Raw genomic sequence first — 8,940 nt, 5'->3', positions numbered from 1 at the left:
TTGCATCCCTTCTGGCCCTCAGGGAAAGGTAACAATAGGAGGAGACACTCTCAGGTTGTAAACTTCCAGCTTGGGTGTTTGGGGGGTGGGGTGGGAAGAAAGGAGTACCAGAAGTTCAGTTCTGTCCTCATTTTCTCAGCACTCTAAAAGCACAGGGCTTCTGAGCAACCTTGGTTTTATTCCTGTGGACACTGAAAACTGTAAACACTCTCTGCTTCAATGACTCCGTCCAAACCCCAGCCCTAAGAGACTTCAGCAAACTTTAGCTTAGCTTTTGGCAACCTAAGAACACATCCCTGGGACTACCCAGTCCCATGCTGAAATCCTATCTGGAAAAGCTCAAGGTTGCTGAGAGTTTACCCTTTGTTTCAGCCAACCCCTGATGATGGGCCCCTGACCTCCCTTTTTTAAAGCATTTATTTTAAAAAAAAAAGGTGTAGATGTATCTCCTACAACCCTCAAGGACCTGAACACCATTTTTTTGAAATGTGATCATCAGGAAGGGTAGAGCCTCTATCTCTTAGTTTCTATGGGAAGATAGATGCCTAACTTTGATAAATGCCAGTTAGCAGACATGGTGGCCTAATTGTTACAGAAATGGCAGGCCAGCCAAGAAACAAACACCACTCAGAGGGTTGGAGTACTAAGGTTTATTACGCTGGCGGGCTTAGAGGGGCTATCGCTCCAGAGCTCTGAGCGCCTCCAGGAAGTGTGAGTGAGGGTTTATAGGGTCACTTAAAAGCTTGGGGGTCCATCAATCAATAGGGTTAGTACAGCTAGGCAGTGTCGCAAGCTTGGGAGTCCATCAACCAATAGGGTGGGTACAGCTAGGCAGTGTCATAAAAGCGGAGGCAAAGGGTCACTTGCGGTAACCTGAAACCGGTCTAGCAAGGTGAAACTTAAAATTCACGAGTTAACTTAAAATTCATGAGTTAGCCCAGTCCAGTCTTGGCCCAGCCCAACCTTTTCCTTCTCATAATCACATTTATAGTGACCAACCCTCTTACCTTCCTATTGTAATTTTTCACTCCCCTGACTCAGCTCATGTCCCCACCCCAAACTTCCCCCTTTAAAACACGTACTGTCCTTTGCTCAATTCTTTCCTCTATAGCAGTAATTATTAGAAAAAGTCTAAATTTACCACTTTAATGTCCAGTTTTGTTTATCTTCTATAACATTTCAACTCAAGCTCTGAATGGCTGAAGCTGTGGAGAAGGCATAAGGCTGGTGCAAAGAACAATCAAGAGAAGGCTTCCTACAGTAACCCCATTGTCACACACACGTCATGTAAGGAAGTCTGATAGCTTCTAACCCCAGACTGAGCCCCAACTACCCATCCGCCCCCTCACCCCCAAAAACAGTTCAGAAAAGCCTATCCCCCTCAGTCTATCACCACGGGGGGTTCTCACACTTCTCTTCTTTTTTGGCCTGTCAACAGTGTTGTGGGCACAGCGTGGTGGGCTGGTGACACAGGTTGGTAAGGAATTACCAGAGACGGAGAAGAGTTTAGGAAAGGTTAATAGGGACGCTGCTATAGGCAACAGTGGGCCACATAAGCACCAGGGCAAACGTGCAGGGCCTTTTATTGAGGGGAGGGTGCTGTGCACACAAGGAGTAGGGGCTGCATGATCAATTTGTGCACAGCTACCTGATCTGTTGTCAGGGACTTCTCTGAACAATAGGTTTTACGACTTTGATCAGGGCAGGATGTGAGACCTGTCCGCCTAGGGTAATTGTGAGATGGGCTATCTCCTGGGGCGATCAGTTTTGTTAGGGTAAACACACATCAAGAGCTGTTTTTATCTTGCAGAAATGCAGGTATGCAGAGGGTCCTGTTGGGGGTGGGGGTTAAGTATCAATGGCTCCAGGCACACAGAGAGCCCAGGGGTGGGGGTTTTCTGACTCTGTAGAGTGACAGCCAGCTCCACAAACACCTTCCTGCCTCTTTCTTCCTTAAGAATATTTTTCTCCCTTCTCTGTTTAAAAACCTCCAACCCCTAATTCTCTTTCCACTTCTTATCTGGAAACATTCAATTCTCCACTCCTAACCTAAACTCTGATTATAGCTTATATTTATGTATTCCAAAACACCTTAAAGTGATCTGTGAAATAAAGACCAATTTACTCCTGATCTCTGATTTTTAGGAGAAAAAAGTAAATAAATCCTCAGCAGAGACTGAATTTATGACTCTCTCAAATTCCTCTCCTTTCCCAGAACAAGCCCCACCCCATCAATATTTCAAATGTGATTCTGTAGCTTGCTTTTTAAAATCTGGCTTTTTCTTAGTCTATAAAAATATTTGGAGCCCATACAAATGATTATTGCCCCCACCGCCAGTTCAACTAAGAGGAAACATATAATTCTGACCCCCTTCCCTTGGGTACTAACCAGTCTCTCTAACACTCACTATTTACCACTTAGGCCTCAGATAAAGATTCCAGCTAAAGAAAGCCTTGCACCAAAAGAAGTATCTAGAACATTGCTGCCCTAATACTGGCTCAGGGATCAGCAGGGTTAACATCAACTGAGAGTTGTTTAGAAAAACAGAGTATCAGGTCCACTCTGGATCAACCACGTAAGAATCTGTGTGTTGCATTACTATATATATTACTATATAATGAAGGAGCCTGAAATAGATAAACAATAAGGACCTACTGTATAGCACAGGGGACTATATTTAATATCACATAGTAACAAACTGGAAAAGAATTTGAAAATAAAAAAATATATACGTATGTTTACGTATAACTGAATCACTCTGCCGTACATCTGAAACTAACATTGTAAATCAACTACATGTCAATAAAAAATTTTTTAAATAATAAAAAAAAGAATCTACATGTTGGAAAAGCACTATTTACAGCTCTGTAACTGGAGACTGGGCAGATCACCTTGGCTTAAAGAATGCGGTTTGGTAGTCTCCACCTTGTCTTTTCACAAGATTTTCTCAAGGTAAACTGCCTCCAACAATGTTTGAGAGCAATTCCCTCCTCCCACTTACAAAAAGAGCTACCTCTTTATAACATACCTTGTATTGCTAATAACTTAAACATTTCCCCAAATGTCTACAAGTAATAGAATCTATTTTTAACTTAATCACTTTATGGGGTATTTGATTATCATGCATTTTTTTTTGTGAATACCATCTGTATTAAATTCTAACTATTTTATTTAAATTAGTACTAAAATATTAACAAGAACTGCTCCCATTTTAACGCAATCTCAAACAGAGATGGTTGTTTAATTGGGTACATTGGAGTTTGCTTTATTTTTTCTGTCCTGTGTAAGGTTGCAAAGTTCTGTAACTTTTCAAACTTTTAAAATCTTATTTATTAACTATTTAGAATTTACTAAGGGTTTCTGTAGCATGGTTGTGCACTTTTAGCATAAAGTTAAATATAAGTCAAATTGTTTATTTTTGGTTTCATGTATAAAATGTATGTTTGTACTATCTTTTAGCTTTCCCCCCCTTACATGGAAGCAGCTAGCAATTTCCTAGAAAAGGAGTCAGGACAGCATAGCAGAGTTGAGAGCAGAGGGCTCATTGACAAATGAAAAGGGGTAAGTGTAGAGGAGCAGTAGGAGCAGATGAATCAGGACAGGGAAAGAAGTCAAGTAGGATGAAGATCAGAGGAGAATGGAGGAGCCTGAAATAAAGGCAAAGGGACAAGAATTCTGTTTAAGGGGCATTGACAAAATGAATGATCTTCCTTGCAAATCCTGTTTCACTTGCAGTGGGAGAACTATGTCCAGTTGTTATGTTGCCAGTGGATGTAACCAGTGTTCCAGGTTCTTGTCCTGTCCCAGAAAGAATTCAGAGACAAGACTCAGAGGTTAAAAAAGTAAAGTGAGGATTTATTAAGTAATGGATAGTACACTCTCAAGCAGAGGCTCAGGTGGAGTTTCTTTGGCAAGTTGGTTACATAGAGTATAAAAATGAATGGGCAGAATATTCATTAAGGAGGGAAGGGCCTGGGGTCATGTTCCCTGATTTTCATCCCAACTCCACCTTCCTGAAGGGAGGAGGGATTTTTGTCCTTATTTAGTCTGGATTGGAAATGTCACTGCGTCGGTGCATGATGGGTACTTCTAATCTGCAAGGCTAATTTTATTGAAATGAGGGCATAATAAGCAAAAGGTTACATTTGGACACTAGAAATTCCAGCCTTTTCCCACCTTTCTTTGTTGGCCTCTTATCACCCCCAAAGGTGTGGCCACTTATCAGCTCAGAAGTTCCTGCTTCTCTTTCTCTGTTCAGGGACCCCTGGGGCTTACATGATGTATGGTTTCCTGCATTTGGCTTGTGCCCCTCCTTTCTGCCCATTTCCTGCTGTTTGGTCTGTGCTCCCCTTTCTTTGCTCATATCTAGCTATCTCCCTGATCTAACAGTTACACACTTGTACTCTTTCTACAATGCCATACGGTGTTCATGCTCAGCTATTGTCACGTAGCCACAGGGACAAATTTCTGTGTTAAGATAAAGGATCCAGGTCTGAAATCTTCAAATTTCACAACTACACTTCCTTAATTAAGAAATATACAAGTGCATATCTAATTCTCTCCAGATATAGGGAGATAATTTTTCCCCTATGTGGGCTATCTAATCTTTTGAGACTTGGTTTACTTTGTATAATTCTTATTAAAATATTCCTCATGGAGAGGAAATATCTTTTTGTGGTTAAGAGCATGGAGTCTGGAGTCAGACTCTCAAGGTTCAAATATCAGCTATGGCTTGTGCAGTTTCCTCCTCTACAAAATGGAGATAATGGATAAAACTTCTTCTGTGAGTTTGACTTTTTTAGATTCCACATATAAAAGATCATACAGAATTTGCTTTCTATGTCTGACTTATTTCACTTAGCATAATGTCTCCAGTTTCATCCATGTTGTTGTGAATGACAAGAAGTCCTTTTTTATGGCTGAATAATATATATTATTAGCATAAAGTTAACTAATTACTATTAGCATAATAATATATTATTATTCAGCCATAGACATGTATATACATAATATATATCTCACATTTTCTGTATCCATCTTCTGTCAACACTTACATTTTTCCATATCATGGCTATTGTGAATAATGCTGCAGTGAACATGGGAGTGTAGATATGTCTTTGAGGTTTAATTTCATTTGGATAAATATTTATGTAGAATTTGCTGGGTCATATGGTATTCTGGTTTTAATTTTTTAGGAACCTCCCCCTATACTGCTTTCCATAGTGGTTGCACCAATTTACATTTCTACCAACAATGTATAAGGGTTCCCTTTTCTCCCCATACTTGCCAACACTTGTCATTTGTTGTCTTTTTGATGACAGCCATTCCCAGGTGTGAGGTGATATCTCATTGTGATTTTGATTTGCATTTCTCTGATGATTTGACAACTATAGTCAATAATATTGTACTGTATTCTTGAAATTTGCTAAGAGACTAAATCTTAAGTGTTCTCACCACATGCAAAAACAGGTAACTATGTGAAGTGATGAATGTCTTAATTAGCTTAATTGTGATCATTCTTTCACGATGTATATGTCTATCAAATCATCATGTTATACCCCTTAAATATATACAGTTTTTATTTGTCAACCGTACCTCAGTAAGCTGGGAAAAAAAGGAAGAAAAACCTGCCTCATTGAGTTATTGGGAGGATTAAATATAGAGCATTTAGCACAGTGCTCGGCATGCATTTCAGTGCATAGTGGATGTTTAATATTCAAAATGAATTTTAAAATATGCATATTTGCTTGTAAATACAAAAGTTTTCCCTGGAGAATACAAGAAATTGATGAGGTTGGTTTCATGAGGGAGAGAAGCTAGGTGCTCAGGGAAGGATGCAGGAGGGAGATATTTCACGCTGTATAGTCTTTTATATCTTTGGAATTTTAAACCATGTAAATGTATGACACATGCAATGAAGCATTAAATAAATAAAGTAAAGTAAAAGGCATCTGCTTCACTTCAACCTTTCTATATATAGCTTTAGAAGGCTTATACTTAGGGGTTTCTTATGGCATTTTGTTAAGATTTGATGACAGTTGATGGTAAACCTATCAACAAATATTGGGAGCCTGGTGAGTTCCAGGCATATTGTGAATAAGGCATAGTCCCCTCTCTCAAGGACCATACAGTCCACTTATAAAGATAACACAATTCCATCAAGCAAAAGGACCAATACAAATGTGAGTTTAATCTAGAACTAAACTGTAAGAACATATCCAGGCGCTTCCATCTTTGGGGATCATAGGGAACTGATGTACAAAGAGCATGTTTGGGGGAGGGGCTGGATCTTAAGCAGGGTAATAATGAATAATGAGTAGATGTTATTGTTGGTGGAAGGAGAGAGTTTTCTAATAAGAAATAGGGAATAATGTGATAGAAGGACAATGGGATGTGAATTTAAGTTACTAGGTGAAGCTTCCCCTTAAATCAGTTTTCCTGATTAGAAATAATAATAAGGAAATGACCAAAAAAAAGCAGACTAAATTGGCAGGCCCCTTTTTGCTCGTTACCTTTATTCCCTTTTCTCCAGGATCCACACAGGGTGCCTGGAGGTGGAACAACCATATTGCCACTCTTAGGACCGAAGACACAGGCTATGGGGGTAGAGCCAGAAGCTTGAAGGAACCTTTCTTTCATTTCCTTGATCGAGTGCACCTTCTCTGGGTTTCTTCCTTTCCAATATCTTATCATATGAGAAAAGCAAAATCTTATTTCCTTATACCATTATAGCCTGGTTTCTGTTACATACAGTGAAACATAATCCAAACTAATATGGCTTTATGTATTCAGTAAACACTGCATCAAGAAACTTTAGTTTTCCAAGCTCTTTACAAATGGTTGCCAGATAAAATACAGGACACTCAGTTATATCTGAATTTCAGGTAAACAGTGGAGAACTTTGGTAGTATGTCTCATGTAATATTTTCAGTATACTTATACTGAAAGAAATATGCATTGTTTTTTGAACTTCAGTGTAACTGGGCACCCTGTGTTTTGGTTTGTAAAATATGGGAACACTATTTACATGCCACACAAAACCTGTTCAGGGCCAGAGCATTCCTACTTGAAGAGAGTCTTAGACACTGCCTGCCCCAACTGCAAAACAAATGGAAGGTTTTTTAGTAAGTTGAAGGGGAGAAATATGTAGGTAATTAGCAATGCCTCTCAATAGAGAAGTGGGATTTGGCTTTTTGAGAAAAATGTGATAAAGGGAAAATCATGTGCATTCCTCTCTGAGAGTACTCTTCTCCTCCCCCTTTACTTTATAATACTTCTGTTTTTATTTTCTTTATGAAAGAACATTAGTCATTCTGCCATTTAATGTATTCAATCATTTTAGTCTATTTCCTACAATTTCCCCCAATCATAGCATCATTTGTTTTATTAGTTGTACTCATAATGTAGATAAAATTTTGAGCCCTACTTTTTTTCTTTACAATGATCTCAAAACCATTTACCATTTTACTGCATGCTCTTTTTACACCTAATTTTTATTGTTGCTGTATATTCCATTGAGATGATTTTCTATAATTTACTTAAACTTTTCCTCATGTTTGATCTATTTTATTCTTTTAAATATTTTTGCTTTGTTTTTGATTTTAAAATAATGATAGATAAACATCTTTGTTGCAGTTGTTTTATTTTTTATGGGTTTGAATTTTGAATTATGTATAAAGAACTATGTATTAGATTTGGAATTACTCTGGCAAATAATAGGATTATTTTTAGTCTTGATATATATTCTTAATTTTAATAGTCCCTGCTTCCAGGGTTAGCCTTTAGCAAAATTATGACATTGGGTGACTTTAGATTGTCTTTGTTGCTGTAACCTTCTATTCTGCAGATCATTTATTTTTGGTGTATCCCAAATTCCTTCCCATTTTTGACTGTCCAGTGCTTTTCTGTTCCTTTCTCCCATTTATATCCTGCTTTCGAAATGGATCTAATTTTAATCATTTATGTCACTTTAAAATTAAGTCAATATTTCTTGGCTCCCAGAGAATATTTGGAGAGGTAATGTACCTTAGTTACAGACTTAGTTTAAATATCATGTTTGTCACTTACTTGCTATGTGATTTGAAGGAGTAGTTCACATTTCTGAGCATGGTTTTCTCATCGATAAAGTGAAGATGTTAACACCTTTAAGTCAAGATGGTTATGAGGGTAAAACAAGATAATTACGTAAAGGTTTTGGCAAACTGCTAAGCTGATAGTAAGAATTTAATAGATTCAAGATATTATTAGTCATAATTATCATCTTCACTTTAACTTCATTTATAATCATGGAATGAAAATGTCATTTCCTCATAAGAAAATTCAGGAATTTACCTCAGCTTGAATATCATGCAATATCCTACTCCTAGTATTTATTCAAAATAATTCTGATGAATTTTCTTCCCCTACCATCCATTAGAGAATCCTCTATAGTGTCCTTGAAGTTATGTAATGTAGATCCTCATTGACTACTGTGTAAATGATAGCCACCATGCCAGGCTCAAGTCCTGAAAACAACCAAAATAACAACATAACTTTCAACAGTTAATGTTTACATAGAAGACAATTTCTTAAAAAAGAAAACAACAATATAGTAAAACATATTTTCACTTTTAGTTACAGTGTGAATTGAAATAAAGAAATAGTGACATTGCCAGGTCTGTCCTGGGTCATTAAGACATGTATCTGATGTAAATGTCAAAAAAAGTTTTAGGATGTGTGCTTCCATTGAAGTAACCAATATAAGCAATAAATATATTTTTAATAGTGACAGATTAAAGAAAAAATTACTAGCAATTTCTTTGGGAGATTAAAAATAATTAATCATGACTATTATAACCATCATTTCATTCCATCCTTTTGTTAATTTAAAAAATGGAAGCTGTAGCTTTATTCACATGCTTCTTTGAAACAAACAGTATAAAATATTAGCATACAGAAAT

The sequence above is a fragment of the Vicugna pacos genome, chromosome X (genome assembly GCF_048564905.1).
Source record: "Vicugna pacos chromosome X, VicPac4, whole genome shotgun sequence".
NCBI classification, from domain to species: Eukaryota; Metazoa; Chordata; class Mammalia; order Artiodactyla; family Camelidae; genus Vicugna; species Vicugna pacos.
Note: the sequence above shows the minus strand (reverse complement) of the source record.